Source organism: Aythya fuligula, chromosome 11 (assembly GCF_009819795.1).
Source record: "Aythya fuligula isolate bAytFul2 chromosome 11, bAytFul2.pri, whole genome shotgun sequence".
Taxonomy (NCBI): Eukaryota; Metazoa; Chordata; class Aves; order Anseriformes; family Anatidae; genus Aythya; species Aythya fuligula.
In genome coordinates, this window is record NC_045569.1 from 11172121 (window position 1) to 11188449 (window position 16329).

Sequence of the window (16329 nt, forward strand, 5' to 3'; positions counted from 1 at the left end):
GCTGTGGACAGCAGTGGACATGGCTTTTCAGCCTCTGGTGTGCCAGAAATTACAGAGCTCATTGTCTCCCTCCTCCCAATGTGATGCTTTCTTCACCAAGGGTGTTTCCAGGGAGCTTTGTACCCTTCCTGAAATAACACTTGCTTTTATGCATTCCCGTGCTGCTGCCTCCCAAGGCATTTCCTTTGTGTGGCTGGTCCAGTGTCCGCATTACTCGTGTTGGACTGGAAAGTACCTTTGGAGGTGAGCCACTCCAACCCCCTGTGCACTGCAGGCTCACCTAGATGAGGTTTCTCAGGTGGGACTCATCACCCTTTCTAGACCTTGCCCACCTCAAGGAGTTCTCAGGTGCGTCCTGGCCCTAGATGCACTTCATTGGTACTTTAATTTCCCCTGCTGACTGGTTCAGCTGATGGCTGCTTTTATAAGGTAAGAGGCAGGAAACCACCTAAGAGGAACACTTTCACCTGAGAAGGGGCTTGCATGCTGGACCCCTCTGCCAGCCAGGGGCTCTCCAAGCTGACCTTCCCTGGCAAGCGAGCTGGCAACCAGGAAGGAACTGGCAGAGAGGATGCCAGCAGTGTTGAGCAGATCTCAGGGTCTGGAGATTGAGAGGAAATAAATACTGGAATTAAGCATGAAGCCTCCCTCCAGGATTGGCCGGGAAAACCCGTGCTGGGACACACTTCCTCTCATCCTTTCAGCACTGCTGCACAGGAGACTTTTCTAGTCACTGGTAAGCAAGGATAACCAGGGCAGGTGGCGTTCAGTGCACGTACGCGTCCTCATACTCACTGTGGTGCCAATGAGCACGTTCAGACCCCGTGTCTCATGGAGATCAAACTAGAATTAGCTGTGGGCTTTCACACCCAGATGAAAGAACAAAAAAAGCTCACAAAAGCTCTTCAAACAACAGCCCCATCTCCTGTGTATAACCAACACCACCCAAAAACAAACAACAAACCAAGAAGCACAAGGACAATATTTGATCCCAGGCCCTACTTTGGAATTTTCACAGGGAATCAAAGGCATGAGGGCATTTCCTGAGATGAGGTCCTACCCCAGGAGGTGGGACACCTTAGGTGTGGAAGCCCAACAGCACAGCCCTCAGAGGAGCATGTACAGGAGGACAGGCTTGGCCTGAGTGTACTCTAGTTGGGCAAAGGGCAGAGGAAAGAAGCTGCTCGGGAGTGGGACTCGATCTCACGCCTCCCAGGGAGACTGCATCCTGAATGTTTGTCCCTGCCTCCTGTCCACAGTCCTGCTCCCATCCCTGAACCTTCCCAGAGCCAGCCAGCCTCCTTCAACCTCCACCAGGCAGGGTTGTAGGGTGCACACTTGCCCTCCTTGCAACATGGGCCACTGCCAGGCCACTGCAGCACCTTCGGGTACGTGGGAGCACAGGGAGGAAGAGTCCCTGGCACAGGGGCAGCACACTGCTAACGCTTCTCCCTAAGGCCGAGGCAATCCTGCACAGCGGCAACCAAAGGAGGTGCCAGCAAGTGATGGCTCTGCACATTCAACGTGCTGCCAAGGGGCTCAAGGCACACGTGTACTCTTCCCCTGACTCCCTGCATTCCCTCCAGAGCCTGTGGAAATACAGAACCAACCACTTGGCCAACAGGGCTGTTTCATGGCCTGTTCACTGGGGGAGCAAGGGTGCTTCTTTGTGCCCTAAACGGGCCCAGCCAGCTGGCTACAGAGGGCTCTATGACATAAAGCCCTAGGGGGAAGGCTGTGGACAGTCTCATGGTGTCAGTGCACAGGAAAAGGCTTGGAGAGTCAACGAGAAGTGACAGGGTATGGGCCGAATGCTGAGCAATGACTGAGATCCAGTGTCACAGGGATGAGGCTCATTTGCAGCCCATGCAGCAGAAGAGGAGAATGCAACTCTATCTTAGACTTGAGGCTTCAAGTCTTTCTTTCTTCTTTCTTGCGGCTTTGCGGTGGAACAGGCTGTCCCCCTGCAGCCTGTGGAGCAGACCATGGTGGAGCAGGTAGATACGGCCGAAGGACATTGCAGACCACTGTTAGCCATCAGAGGAGCAGACTCTGGGCCAGAACGGCAATCCCAGGAGAGGAGCTCCTGGTGGAGCACTCCTGAAGGGCTGCACACTTTGTAAGGAGCATGTTGGAGTGGTTCTTGAAGAACTGCGTTCTGTTGGAAGGTCACATCGGATCAGTTTGGGAAAGACTGCATCCCATGGCTAATATCCCATCCCACAGCTTCCACTGTCAGGGTCTGTCTCCACACAGGTTGTCTCCACGCTTTTTCCATGGAAGCAGCTGAGATGGCAGGTGAGCAGATACGGTTCTGTGTGTCAGGATATGCCGTATGGCAGTGTGAGGCCAAGGTGCAGGAAAGTGCGTCCTTATCCGTGGGCTTCGAGCAGTCAAGGGGCCAGGAAGCGTGTCAGCAGGTGGCAATTTGGGCTGCTGGTGCAGGTCCCTTGTGCAGCGGCTTTGGGTGCAGCCTGTCCTTGAGAGTGGCAGGGAAGTGGTGGTCATTGCCCAGAGCACTTGATGATGCCATCAGAGCTGGCCAGAGCAGGTAGTTGTGGCCGAGTGGTGAAGGCGATGGACTAGAAATCCATTGGGGTTTCCCCGCGCAGGTTCGAATCCTGCCAACTACGGCATGCAGTCCCCTTTTGGTCTGCCTGCAGTGACCGTGCTGCTGCCACGGGATGCAGGCCCCCAGGGGCCCAGGCACAGCCGTGTTCCTCCAGCTGCACAGGGCCTTGCCAGGGAACACAGCAGCTCCCCCTTGCTCACTTTGAGTACTTGTCCTCGCCTCCGCCCCAAAAGTGCCCGGATGGGCAAGTAATGCTGATGCCATTTACCGGGCAGGCAAGAAGTGGTCACAGAAAGAGCCACAGAAAGGGCCACTGATGTCCAGGGGCTGCAGAAGAAGTCCTTCTGTGAGCAGAGTGGCCTCACCCTGAAGGGAAGACACCTCCTAGCTCTGAGAGCAGTGGATCCTCATGGATCTTGCCTAAAGGCCATGGGGTCCGAACAGCTGACCCTCTCTCTCCCCAGCCTTTGCACACACAGGAACAACCTTTCCCAGGGGTCTTTCCCAAATTTGGTGTAAAGCTGAGATGCTGAGGAGTGCGGAATATCCTGTGTGCTTCTCCTCTGAGGAGGAACAGCAAATGCAAAAGGACGTGTGGTGGGATCTTTGGCATCCATCAGACTACTCCCGTCTGTCTCAGGTGCTGACCCGTGTGCTAGAAAAGAGCAGGAGGCTTCAGAGAGGCCTTCTTTTGGTCCCATGGCCAGCTGCTCTGGCAGCAAAGGCCCTGGGAGGAAGAGGGGCTGATACTGGTAGCCTGGCTGTGTTTGCAGAAGCGGGAAGGGATAGGACAAGGGATAATACCCTGAGGTATTATCACAAGGAGAGTGCCCCGAGAAGGAGAGTGTGTGACAGGCCCAGGCTGGTACCTGCCTTGTCCCCTGCAGTTGTCCCACTGACGGTCACAGAGCCGCAAAGGGCTAAGGGACAGCTCAAAGGCTCTGCCCTGAGCTATACCCAGTGCAGAAGGCAGGCAGTCTCCAGCAGCACTCCTTCTGTGCCCAGCCCTGTGTGTTGTGTTTGACCTTTATCTTGTGTGCCTGCATGCTGTGTGCCGGGGCGTGTAGACGGGCCAGGGAAGCAGCAGGCAGAGGCAGAAACATGCAGGCCGGAGCATGGCCCCCTGAGCCCCCACAACAGGCTCTCCCTGCGCTTCAGGGCTGGGGCAGACGGCTTTCCCTGTATGCCTGTCAGGCCCCAGCCCGGCGGTGGGCAGAGCCCTGCAGCGGTGAGGCAGCAGCGAGCGCTGGACTGCAACAGGCAGTCAGAGGAGCCCTGCTCTGCGGGGGAGCGCAGCACAGGCAGGGGCAGGGCGCTGTCTGTGAGGGGGCGCAGCCCCATCACGGGGCAGCGTGATTTGCACACATGGTGGCGGCCCTGGTGAGCTGTGTGGAGAGCAGGTGGTGGGAGCCTGCAAAGCAGGCAGGCAGGTGCCCCATTGCTGCGGGTTTGGCTCAGGGCACCGCAGGCACGGCTGGGCGAGGTGGGGGCAGCAGGTCTGGGGGAGAGCAGAGTGGCGCAGCGGAAGCGTGCTGGGCCCATAACCCAGAGGTCGATGGATCGAAACCATCCTCTGCTACAGCCTTTACTTGCAGGCTCCTGTGCCAAGCTTTTGTGCCTCTGCTGCCGTTCGGTCCTCTCTCGTGCCGTGGCTGGGGCTGTTATGGCTGTTGCACTCCCTCTGCTCTGCACCCTTCCCCTTTGCTTTCTTGCCAGTCAGCACTCCAAAAGGGCCCCTGAGCAGCGCAGGCTGCTGTGGAGCAGCAGACACACCACAGACTAACTCTTTCCACTGGAAACACAGCAGGCAAAACCTGCCCTCTCCCATGTCTACCCGTGTGGGCAGGTGGCTGGAAGGAGGAGGCCCCTGCAGGGGTGGTGAGCTGCAGGAGCCTCGGGGAGGCATGCAGCCAGATGCGTTGGTGGTATAGTGGTGAGCATAGCTGCCTTCCAAGCAGTTGACCCGGGTTCGATTCCCGGCCAACGCACACCAGCTTTTCTTCAGCCAGGCAGCAGCAGCAGCCATGTGTCGGGCTCCAAAACCACCCAGTTTCTGTCCTGACATTTGAATGCAAGGTGCTCTGGGGCACCGAGCCTTCCTTGCCTCCCCAGAGCATGGTGCTCACGCTGGATTCCTCTCCCAGGGCACCCCCATGACCGGGGTGCTGCAGAGAAGTGCTGAAGCAGTTTAGTGCTGCATCCAGCAGATGGATGGCTGTCCTTTAAGGCTCAAAGGCCTGTCTGGCTGTCTGAAGTCACACCAACTTGACTGAATTTGCTCTCTTCATCCTCCTCTGTATTCGGCATCTCTGCAGAGTTGGCTGGTAAAAATGGTGTTTCTTGAGCTTCAGAGGGTATGCTGGTGTGTACAACGCCAGTGTTCGGAGCACAGCGTTCTTTCCTCTGAGGTTGGGTTTGAAATGCACTTTTGCACAACCATAGCCAGGACTGCGCATCTTAGCATCCCTGTGTCCCATCCAGGCTGCGTGCAGAGCCACTGTCATACTATACTGAGCCTCGGTCATTTTGGAGACCTTCTGAATATACCTGGAAGTGGATGCCACAAAGTTCCTGGGAAGAAGGAAGTGAGGTACACACTCCGCTCTCTGGAGATACCACTCTGACGCCTTTCCAGGCACGTTCCTTTGAATCCAGATCCCCGACCTGTCCCTGTCCTTCCCCGTCCACAGAAGTACAGCAAAGAACAGAAGCCATGCGTACGTGTCTGCGGTAGGAGGGCTCCAACCTCACGTCCATCCTGTGATCACCAGGATGGACACTCATTTCTCTAAGAAATTTCCACCTTTCTGTTGCACACCTGTTTATGCTAGTTGCTGTGGAATGAGGTCAGGGAAGTCCATATAGCCGTGGCAGTGCACCAAGCGTGGGGAATGACTGGCAGGCATGGGAGAGGGCAGGTTTTGCCTGCTGTGTTTCCAGTGGAAAGAGTTAGGATGTGAGGAGAGAGGGCACCTGAGTGCCATGAGAGGAAGAAGGCATTGCACGTTGTGCAACGCATAGGAAGGTGTGTTGTGTGTTGTGTCATCGTGGCAGCTCTTTGTTTTGTTGAACCTCGTGCTATGCCCCATCCCTTGCTCAGGGCAGGGCCACAGCATATGTCCAGGAGGTCCCATGGTGTAATGGTGAGCACTCTGGACTCTGAATCCAGCGATCTGAGTTCAAATCTCAGTGGGACCTCTACTCTGACTTTTATTCCAATCTTCCAAGTTCTTGCCTTCCTCCCTACCCTGTGTTACCAATCCCACCGCTATCAGTGCCCCTCCTCCTACCCTGGGCCCCACTGCCCGCAGTCTCTTGCTTATGGAAACCTGTCACATGCTCGGGTAGAGGAGACTCTCGAAACCCATGGCCCGTGGCAACTTGGTCATCTCCAGAGACTTCACAACATCCAAGAACGGTACATTGCCATCTTTGACCACTCTCAGATCAGTAGTAGAGGGTTACTGTGCAATGCTTTCCTCGAGGAGTGAGGAGCTAATGGAGGCAGGAAGAGAACAGACCACCACACGTCTCCAGCTGTGCTGCACAAGGTCTTTAATGAGAACGAGAAAATGCAGTGGAGCAGTACAGAGACCAAGAAGATCGTTTGCAGTGTTCAGGGAGGCAGAGAGAATGGCCCATCCATCTCAGGGATGTCTGCCCCAAATGGGATGATCCACACACTTCAGCATTTGAAGCGGCAGAGTGGGGAAGGCAGACACAGCCCTGACCCCCCCAGACCAAGGGAGCCCCCAGAAGAGATGGGAACCCCCCCAGTGCTGAGGGAGCTGCCAACAGCAGCTGACAGAGAGGATCCCACGGCGGTGCTCTGAGGGAAGGAGGAGAGGATGGGGCCCGGCAGAGTCACCACAACCGGGGAGGCCTCAATGAACACCGTCGAGTCAGCGCACCGGGCGACACATGGCTCACTGCAGCTGCTGGCAAGTGGGGTTGGGCCAGAGGCACCGCAGGACGATGGGACACAGGGTCTGAAGCAAGACATCTCTCGTCGAGGGAGGCGAAGCTGAAACACAGAGTAGCGGGGAGGGGATACACACCCCAAGGTCAGCCTTTGTCATCTCCAAAACAGAAGTGGCTGCACTGAAGATTGGGCAGGATGCACCGGCTTATTTGGTACGGGTCCCTCTCTTTTCAGGCACTTAATTCTTGCAGAGAGACATCCCTGCAGCTGAGCCCCATCAATCTCCCTCTGCTAGAGAGGTCCCCACAGTCCCCAGCTCTCCAAATCCACCCCTTCAAAAGGGAAAGAAGTCACAGGCCCGAACCATCTGTATTGCAGTGCCAATCTGAGGCAGCCCAAGTACCAAACGGAGTCGCCAGTGTGACAGCAATGGGGCCCTCAGGGAGAGCTGGAGCGAGCGCAGGCTTACCTCGTTCCTCAAGGAAAGGGAGAGAGAAGAGAAGTGGATGCAGAGCCTGCAGCAGCATGGTCTTTTATGCTGCATCCCAGAGCCCCACGGGAACAGAAACATTCCTTGCTCATGAAGCATCAAAACACCTCATAGTTGCTTCCTTCAGAGGCCTTGGTGGTGGTTAAGAGCTTGCTTCTTTCATCTGCCAGCTTTTGTTCCTGCCTCATGCCACCTAACACTGAAATGATGTATCTGTGTCCCAGCTCCTAAGACCAATTGTGACAGAGGTCTTAGCCTGCTGGTGCGGGATTGTGTGTTTCCGTCATACAAAAGTAATGACATGACAGGCCATCTTTACAAGATGTTTCAGCAAGGATGGGGTGTTCTGAAGTAGCGGTGGTCTCCTGAAGGAAGAAACTAAGGTATTTTCTCGGTGGTGACGGTTATTCAATGGAGATGGCACTGTCGTTAGCAAAGCTTTTCTGAGCCCTATTCTTTCATCAGCACAAGAATGCGTAAAAGCACCTGGTGTTTCAGGAAGGATATAGAGCCCCTTCAAATAGACTTGGGAAGGAAAATAGCACATTGGGAGGAGTGAGGCTAGGAGTTCCGATATTCCTGGCACGCTTGAGACTGAAAAGTGACATCCAATGCTATCCACAGCTGGGTGACTCATGTTTGCCTGGAGCTCAGGGATTTTCCCAGCTCTTCCACATCAGGATGACTGTCAGGAGCACTGGGAGGCAGATCTCCAGTCACTTTATACATGTAAATGCACGGAAGGGGCTGCTCCATCCCGGGCCCCGAACAAAGACAATTCCGGTTTAGGTCCTTGCCGCAAGCCTTGCCTCAAAAGCAGGCCAGGCAGACCTCTGGCCAGTGGGACAAATGTGTTGAGGAAATCAGGTCAGTTGGAGAGTGCGTCAGCTTCAGGGAAGGACGCGGGCATCTCTTGCATCGCGTTCCTATGCCTTGACCTGCTGCATTTCTGTGAAGGCACAGAGAAAGGTCTCACTGCTTCAGAGAAATGACTTGAAAGAGGACTGCATTGGCCTCAGGTGTTCCCTTCCTCCCTTCGACTCTGCTTTCATTAAACTTTGTCTTTGGGCTCTGTCAGATCATGATGAGTGTCAGAAATGACCTTGATGTCCTCTCCTCTGCTTTAAGGAGACTTCCTCTACTTCAGAACACCCCATCCTTGCTGAAACATCTTGGAAACATAGCCCATGTCTCCTCCACGTGTGCTGTCTTGATCATCTACCTGAGCTTACTCAATGGTCTCCTGCCTATCTGTGATAAACCACAGGGAGAAATGTCTCACAGAATTAGCTCGAATCTCGGCACTGAATGCCCTTGTGTGGTGACACCTCGTGTCCTCTGTGGCTGGGTATCACCGTGACTAGTGGCCATGCTCACCACAAAGTGGATGATACTCCAAAGGATGTTTGTATGACGGAAACACACAATCCCACACAGGCAGCCTAAGACCTCTGTCACAATTGGTCTTAGGAGCTGGGACACAGATATATCATTTCAGTGTTAGGTGGTATGAGGCAGGAACAAAAGCTGGCAGATGAAAGAAGCAAGCTCTTAACCACCACCAAGGCCTCTGAAGGAAGCAACTATGAGGTGTTTTGATGCTTCATGAGCAAGGAATGTTTCTGTTCCCGTGGGGCTCTGGGATGCAGCATAAAAGACCATGCTGCTGCAGGCTCTGCATCCACTTCTCTTCTCTCTCCCTTTCCTTGAGGAACGAGGTAAGCCTGCGCTCGCTCCAGCTCTCCCTGAGGGCCCCATTGCTGTCACACTGGCGACTCCGTTTGGTACTTGGGCTGCCTCAGATTGGCACTGCAATACAGATGGTTCGGGCCTGTGACTTCTTTCCCTTTTGAAGGGGTGGATTTGGAGAGCTGGGGACTGTGGGGACCTCTCTAGCAGAGGGAGATTGATGGGGCTCAGCTGCAGGGATGTCTCTCTGCAAGAATTAAGTGCCTGAAAAGAGAGGGACCCGTACCAAATAAGCCGGTGCATCCTGCCCAATCTTCAGTGCAGCCACTTCTGTTTTGGAGATGACAAAGGCTGACCTTGGGGTGTGTATCCCCTCCCCGCTACTCTGTGTTTCAGCTTCGCCTCCCTCGACGAGAGATGTCTTGCTTCAGACCCTGTGTCCCATCGTCCTGCGGTGCCTCTGGCCCAACCCCACTTGCCAGCAGCTGCAGTGAGCCATGTGTCGCCCGGTGCGCTGACTCGACGGTGTTCATTGAGGCCTCCCCGGTTGTGGTGACTCTGCCGGGCCCCATCCTCTCCTCCTTCCCTCAGAGCACCGCCGTGGGATCCTCTCTGTCAGCTGCTGTTGGCAGCTCCCTCAGCACTGGGGGGGTTCCCATCTCTTCTGGGGGCTCCCTTGGTCTGGGGGGGTCAGGGCTGTGTCTGCCTTCCCCACTCTGCCGCTTCAAATGCTGAAGTGTGTGGATCATCCCATTTGGGGCAGACATCCCTGAGATGGATGGGCCATTCTCTCTGCCTCCCTGAACACTGCAAACGATCTTCTTGGTCTCTGTACTGCTCCACTGCATTTTCTCGTTCTCATTAAAGACCTTGTGCAGCACAGCTGGAGACGTGTGGTGGTCTGTTCTCTTCCTGCCTCCATTAGCTCCTCACTCCTCGAGGAAAGCATTGCACAGTAACCCTCTACTACTGATCTGAGAGTGGTCAAAGATGGCAATGTACCGTTCTTGGATGTTGTGAAGTCTCTGGAGATGACCAAGTTGCCACGGGCCATGGGTTTCGAGAGTCTCCTCTACCCGAGCATGTGACAGGTTTCCATAAGCAAGAGACTGCGGGCAGTGGGGCCCAGGGTAGGAGGAGGGGCACTGATAGCGGTGGGATTGGTAACACAGGGTAGGGAGGAAGGCAAGAACTTGGAAGATTGGAATAAAAGTCAGAGTAGAGGTCCCACTGAGATTTGAACTCAGATCGCTGGATTCAGAGTCCAGAGTGCTCACCATTACACCATGGGACCTCCTGGACATATGCTGTGGCCCTGCCCTGAGCAAGGGATGGGGCATAGCACGAGGTTCAACAAAACAAAGAGCTGCCACGATGACACAACACACAACACACCTTCCTATGCGTTGCACAACGTGCAATGCCTTCTTCCTCTCATGGCACTCAGGTGCCCTCTCTCCTCACATCCTAACTCTTTCCACTGGAAACACAGCAGGCAAAACCTGCCCTCTCCCATGCCTGCCAGTCATTCCCCACGCTTGGTGCACTGCCACGGCTATATGGACTTCCCTGACCTCATTCCACAGCAACTAGCATAAACAGGTGTGCAACAGAAAGGTGGAAATTTCTTAGAGAAATGAGTGTCCATCCTGGTGATCACAGGATGGACGTGAGGTTGGAGCCCTCCTACCGCAGACACGTACGCATGGCTTCTGTTCTTTGCTGTACTTCTGTGGACGGGGAAGGACAGGGACAGGTCGGGGATCTGGATTCAAAGGAACGTGCCTGGAAAGGCGTCAGAGTGGTATCTCCAGAGAGCGGAGTGTGTACCTCACTTCCTTCTTCCCAGGAACTTTGTGGCATCCACTTCCAGGTATATTCAGAAGGTCTCCAAAATGACCGAGGCTCAGTATAGTATGACAGTGGCTCTGCACGCAGCCTGGATGGGACACAGGGATGCTAAGATGCGCAGTCCTGGCTATGGTTGTGCAAAAGTGCATTTCAAACCCAACCTCAGAGGAAAGAACGCTGTGCTCCGAACACTGGCGTTGTACACACCAGCATACCCTCTGAAGCTCAAGAAACACCATTTTTACCAGCCAACTCTGCAGAGATGCCGAATACAGAGGAGGATGAAGAGAGCAAATTCAGTCAAGTTGGTGTGACTTCAGACAGCCAGACAGGCCTTTGAGCCTTAAAGGACAGCCATCCATCTGCTGGATGCAGCACTAAACTGCTTCAGCACTTCTCTGCAGCACCCCGGTCATGGGGGTGCCCTGGGAGAGGAATCCAGCGTGAGCACCATGCTCTGGGGAGGCAAGGAAGGCTCGGTGCCCCAGAGCACCTTGCATTCAAATGTCAGGACAGAAACTGGGTGGTTTTGGAGCCCGACACATGGCTGCTGCTGCTGCCTGGCTGAAGAAAAGCTGGTGTGCGTTGGCCGGGAATCGAACCCGGGTCAACTGCTTGGAAGGCAGCTATGCTCACCACTATACCACCAACGCATCTGGCTGCATGCCTCCCCGAGGCTCCTGCAGCTCACCACCCCTGCAGGGGCCTCCTCCTTCCAGCCACCTGCCCACACGGGTAGACATGGGAGAGGGCAGGTTTTGCCTGCTGTGTTTCCAGTGGAAAGAGTTAGTCTGTGGTGTGTCTGCTGCTCCACAGCAGCCTGCGCTGCTCAGGGGCCCTTTTGGAGTGCTGACTGGCAAGAAAGCAAAGGGGAAGGGTGCAGAGCAGAGGGAGTGCAACAGCCATAACAGCCCCAGCCACGGCACGAGAGAGGACCGAACGGCAGCAGAGGCACAAAAGCTTGGCACAGGAGCCTGCAAGTAAAGGCTGTAGCAGAGGATGGTTTCGATCCATCGACCTCTGGGTTATGGGCCCAGCACGCTTCCGCTGCGCCACTCTGCTCTCCCCCAGACCTGCTGCCCCCACCTCGCCCAGCCCTGCCTGCGGTGCCCTGAGCCAAACCCGCAGCAATGGGGCACCTGCCTGCCTGCTTTGCAGGCTCCCACCACCTGCTCTCCACACAGCTCACCAGGGCCGCCACCATGTGTGCAAATCACGCTGCCCCGTGATGGGGCTGCGCCCCCTCACAGACAGCGCCCTGCCCCTGCCTGTGCTGCGCTCCCCCGCAGAGCAGGGCTCCTCTGACTGCCTGTTGCAGTCCAGCGCTCGCTGCTGCCTCACCGCTGCAGGGCTCTGCCCACCGCCGGGCTGGGGCCTGACAGGCATACAGGGAAAGCCGTCTGCCCCAGCCCTGAAGCGCAGGGAGAGCCTGTTGTGGGGGCTCAGGGGGCCATGCTCCGGCCTGCATGTTTCTGCCTCTGCCTGCTGCTTCCCTGGCCCGTCTACACGCCCCGGCACACAGCATGCAGGCACACAAGATAAAGGTCAAACACAACACACAGGGCTGGGCACAGAAGGAGTGCTGCTGGAGACTGCCTGCCTTCTGCACTGGGTATAGCTCAGGGCAGAGCCTTTGAGCTGTCCCTTAGCCCTTTGCGGCTCTGTGACCGTCAGTGGGACAACTGCAGGGGACAAGGCAGGTACCAGCCTGGGCCTGTCACACACTCTCCTTCTCGGGGCACTCTCCTTGTGATAATACCTCAGGGTATTATCCCTTGTCCTATCCCTTCCCGCTTCTGCAAACACAGCCAGGCTACCAGTATCAGCCCCTCTTCCTCCCAGGGCCTTTGCTGCCAGAGCAGCTGGCCATGGGACCAAAAGAAGGCCTCTCTGAAGCCTCCTGCTCTTTTCTAGCACACGGGTCAGCACCTGAGACAGACGGGAGTAGTCTGATGGATGCCAAAGATCCCACCACACGTCCTTTTGCATTTGCTGTTCCTCCTCAGAGGAGAAGCACACAGGATATTCCGCACTCCTCAGCATCTCAGCTTTACACCAAATTTGGGAAAGACCCCTGGGAAAGGTTGTTCCTGTGTGTGCAAAGGCTGGGGAGAGAGAGGGTCAGCTGTTCGGACCCCATGGCCTTTAGGCAAGATCCATGAGGATCCACTGCTCTCAGAGCTAGGAGGTGTCTTCCCTTCAGGGTGAGGCCACTCTGCTCACAGAAGGACTTCTTCTGCAGCCCCTGGACATCAGTGGCCCTTTCTGTGGCTCTTTCTGTGACCACTTCTTGCCTGCCCGGTAAATGGCATCAGCATTACTTGCCCATCCGGGCACTTTTGGGGCGGAGGCGAGGACAAGTACTCAAAGTGAGCAAGGGGGAGCTGCTGTGTTCCCTGGCAAGGCCCTGTGCAGCTGGAGGAACACGGCTGTGCCTGGGCCCCTGGGGGCCTGCATCCCGTGGCAGCAGCACGGTCACTGCAGGCAGACCAAAAGGGGACTGCATGCCGTAGTTGGCAGGATTCGAACCTGCGCGGGGAAACCCCAATGGATTTCTAGTCCATCGCCTTCACCACTCGGCCACAACTACCTGCTCCGGCCAGCTCTGATGGCATCATCAAGTGCTCTGGGCAATGACCACCACTTCCCTGCCACTCTCAAGGACAGGCTGCACCCAAAGCTGCTGCACAAGGGACCTGCACCAGCAGCCCAAATTGCCACCTGCTGACACGCTTCCTGGCCCCTTGACTGCTCGAAGCCCACGGATAAGGACGCACCTTCCTGCACCTTGGCCTCACACTGCCATACGGCATATCCTGACACACAGAACCGTATCTGCTCACCTGCCATCTCAGCTGCTTCCATGGAAAAAGCGTGGAGACAACCTGTGTGGAGACAGACCCTGACAGTGGAAGCTGTGGGATGGGATATTAGCCATGGGATGCAGTCTTTCCCAAACTGATCCGATGTGACCTTCCAACAGAACGCAGTTCTTCAAGAACCACTCCAACATGCTCCTTACAAAGTGTGCAGCCCTTCAGGAGTGCTCCACCAGGAGCTCCTCTCCTGGGATTGCCGTTCTGGCCCAGAGTCTGCTCCTCTGATGGCTAACAGTGGTCTGCAATGTCCTTCGGCCGTATCTACCTGCTCCACCATGGTCTGCTCCACAGGCTGCAGGGGGACAGCCTGTTCCACCGCAAAGCCGCAAGAAAGAAGAAAGAAAGACTTGAAGCCTCAAGTCTAAGATAGAGTTGCATTCTCCTCTTCTGCTGCATGGGCTGCAAATGAGCCTCATCCCTGTGACACTGGATCTCAGTCATTGCTCAGCATTCGGCCCATACCCTGTCACTTCTCGTTGACTCTCCAAGCCTTTTCCTGTGCACTGACACCATGAGACTGTCACAGCCTTCCCCCTAGGGCTTTATGTCATAGAGCCCTCTGTAGCCAGCTGGCTGGGCCCGTTTAGGGCACAAAGAAGCACCCTTGCTCCCCCAGTGAACAGGCCATGAAACAGCCCTGTTGGCCAAGTGGTTGGTTCTGTATTTCCACAGGCTCTGGAGGGAATGCAGGGAGTCAGGGGAAGAGTACACGTGTGCCTTGAGCCCCTTGGCAGCACGTTGAATGTGCAGAGCCATCACTTGCTGGCACCTCCTTTGGTTGCCGCTGTGCAGGATTGCCTCGGCCTTAGGGAGAAGCGTTAGCAGTGTGCTGCCCCTGTGCCAGGGACTCTTCCTCCCTGTGCTCCCACGTACCCGAAGGTGCTGCAGTGGCCTGGCAGTGGCCCATGTTGCAAGGAGGGCAAGTGTGCACCCTACAACCCTGCCTGGTGGAGGTTGAAGGAGGCAGGCTGGCTCTGGGAAGGTTCAGGGATGGGAGCAGGACTGTGGACAGGAGGCAGGGACAAACATTCAGGATGCAGTCTCCCTGGGAGGCGTGAGATCGAGTCCCACTCCCGAGCAGCTTCTTTCCTCTGCCCTTTGCCCAACTAGAGTACACTCAGGCCAAGCCTGTCCTCCTGTACATGCTCCTCTGAGGGCTGTGCTGTTGGGCTTCCACACCTAAGGTGTCCCACCTCCTGGGGTAGGACCTCATCTCAGGAAATGCCCTCATGCCTTTGATTCCCTGTGAAAATTCCAAAGTAGGGCCTGGGATCAAATATTGTCCTTGTGCTTCTTGGTTTGTTGTTTGTTTTTGGGTGGTGTTGGTTATACACAGGAGATGGGGCTGTTGTTTGAAGAGCTTTTGTGAGCTTTTTTTGTTCTTTCATCTGGGTGTGAAAGCCCACAGCTAATTCTAGTTTGATCTCCATGAGACACGGGGTCTGAACGTGCTCATTGGCACCACAGTGAGTATGAGGACGCGTACGTGCACTGAACGCCACCTGCCCTGGTTATCCTTGCTTACCAGTGACTAGAAAAGTCTCCTGTGCAGCAGTGCTGAAAGGATGAGAGGAAGTGTGTCCCAGCACGGGTTTTCCCGGCCAATCCTGGAGGGAGGCTTCATGCTTAATTCCAGTATTTATTTCCTCTCAATCTCCAGACCCTGAGATCTGCTCAACACTGCTGGCATCCTCTCTGCCAGTTCCTTCCTGGTTGCCAGCTCGCTTGCCAGGGAAGGTCAGCTTGGAGAGCCCCTGGCTGGCAGAGGGGTCCAGCATGCAAGCCCCTTCTCAGGTGAAAGTGTTCCTCTTAGGTGGTTTCCTGCCTCTTACCTTATAAAAGCAGCCATCAGCTGAACCAGTCAGCAGGGGAAATTAAAGTACCAATGAAGTGCATCTAGGGCCAGGACGCACCTGAGAACTCCTTGAGGTGGGCAAGGTCTAGAAAGGGTGATGAGTCCCACCTGAGAAACCTCATCTAGGTGAGCCTGCAGTGCACAGGGGGTTGGAGTGGCTCACCTCCAAAGGTACTTTCCAGTCCAACACGAGTAATGCGGACACTGGACCAGCCACACAAAGGAAATGCCTTGGGAGGCAGCAGCACGGGAATGCATAAAAGCAAGTGTTATTTCAGGAAGGGTACAAAGCTCCCTGGAAACACCCTTGGTGAAGAAAGCATCACATTGGGAGGAGGGAGACAATGAGCTCTGTAATTTCTGGCACACCAGAGGCTGAAAAGCCATGTCCACTGCTGTCCACAGCTGGGTGACTCATGTTTGCCTGAAGCTCAGGGATTTTCCCAGCTCTTCCACATCAGGATGACTGTCAGGTGCGCTGGGAGGCAGATCCCCAGTCACTTTATATGTGGAAATGCATGGAAGGGGCTGCTCCATCCCTGGCCAAGGAAAAAATGAAATCAGGTTAAGGCTCTATGGTGCAAGCCTCACCTCAAAAGCAGGCCAGGCAGACCTCTGGCCAGTGGGACAAATGTGTTCAGCGAACCAAGTCTTGATCGTCTTGTGCTGTCTTGATCGTCTACCTGACCATACTCCATGGTCTCCTGCCTATCTGTGATAAACCACAGGGAGAAATGTCTCACAGAATTAGCTCGAATCTCGGCACTGAATGCCCTTGTGTGGTGACACCTCGTGTCCTCTGTGGCTGGGTATCACCGTGACTAGTGGCCATGCTCACCACAAAGTGGATGATACTCCAAAGGACGTTTGTATGACGGAAACACACAATCCCGCACCGGCAGGCTAAGACCTCTGTCACAATTGGTCTTAGGAGCTGGGACACAGATATATCATTTCAGTGTTGGGTGGTATGAGGCAGGAACAAAAGCTGGCAGATGAAAGAAGCAAGCTCTTAACCACCACCAAGGCCTCTGAAGGAAGCAACTATGAGGTGTTTTGATGCTTCATGAG

The 16329-nt window shown here is 55.3% G+C and overlaps 8 non-coding genes across 8 annotated transcripts; 4 read left to right on the plus strand and 4 right to left on the minus strand.

Annotated features, from left to right (window-relative positions):
• Positions 1-2551: 2551 nt before the first annotated feature.
• On the plus strand, positions 2552-2633 carry TRNAS-AGA. Its single transcript has one exon. It is a non-coding gene; the product is annotated as a tRNA-Ser (tRNA).
• A 1446-nt stretch (positions 2634-4079) lies between these two features.
• On the plus strand, positions 4080-4151 carry TRNAM-CAU. The gene has a single exon. It is a non-coding gene; the product is annotated as a tRNA-Met (tRNA).
• Positions 4152-4488: 337 nt separating this feature from the next.
• Positions 4489-4560, plus strand: TRNAG-UCC. Its single transcript has one exon. It is a non-coding gene; the product is annotated as a tRNA-Gly (tRNA).
• Positions 4561-5698: 1138 nt separating this feature from the next.
• TRNAQ-CUG lies at positions 5699-5770 on the plus strand. Its single transcript has one exon. It is a non-coding gene; the product is annotated as a tRNA-Gln (tRNA).
• A 4125-nt stretch (positions 5771-9895) lies between these two features.
• TRNAQ-CUG lies at positions 9896-9967 on the minus strand. The gene has a single exon. It is a non-coding gene; the product is annotated as a tRNA-Gln (tRNA).
• A 1138-nt stretch (positions 9968-11105) lies between these two features.
• Positions 11106-11177, minus strand: TRNAG-UCC. Its single transcript has one exon. It is a non-coding gene; the product is annotated as a tRNA-Gly (tRNA).
• Positions 11178-11514: 337 nt separating this feature from the next.
• TRNAM-CAU lies at positions 11515-11586 on the minus strand. The gene has a single exon. It is a non-coding gene; the product is annotated as a tRNA-Met (tRNA).
• Positions 11587-13032: 1446 nt separating this feature from the next.
• Positions 13033-13114, minus strand: TRNAS-AGA. The gene has a single exon. It is a non-coding gene; the product is annotated as a tRNA-Ser (tRNA).
• Positions 13115-16329: the final 3215 nt, after the last annotated feature.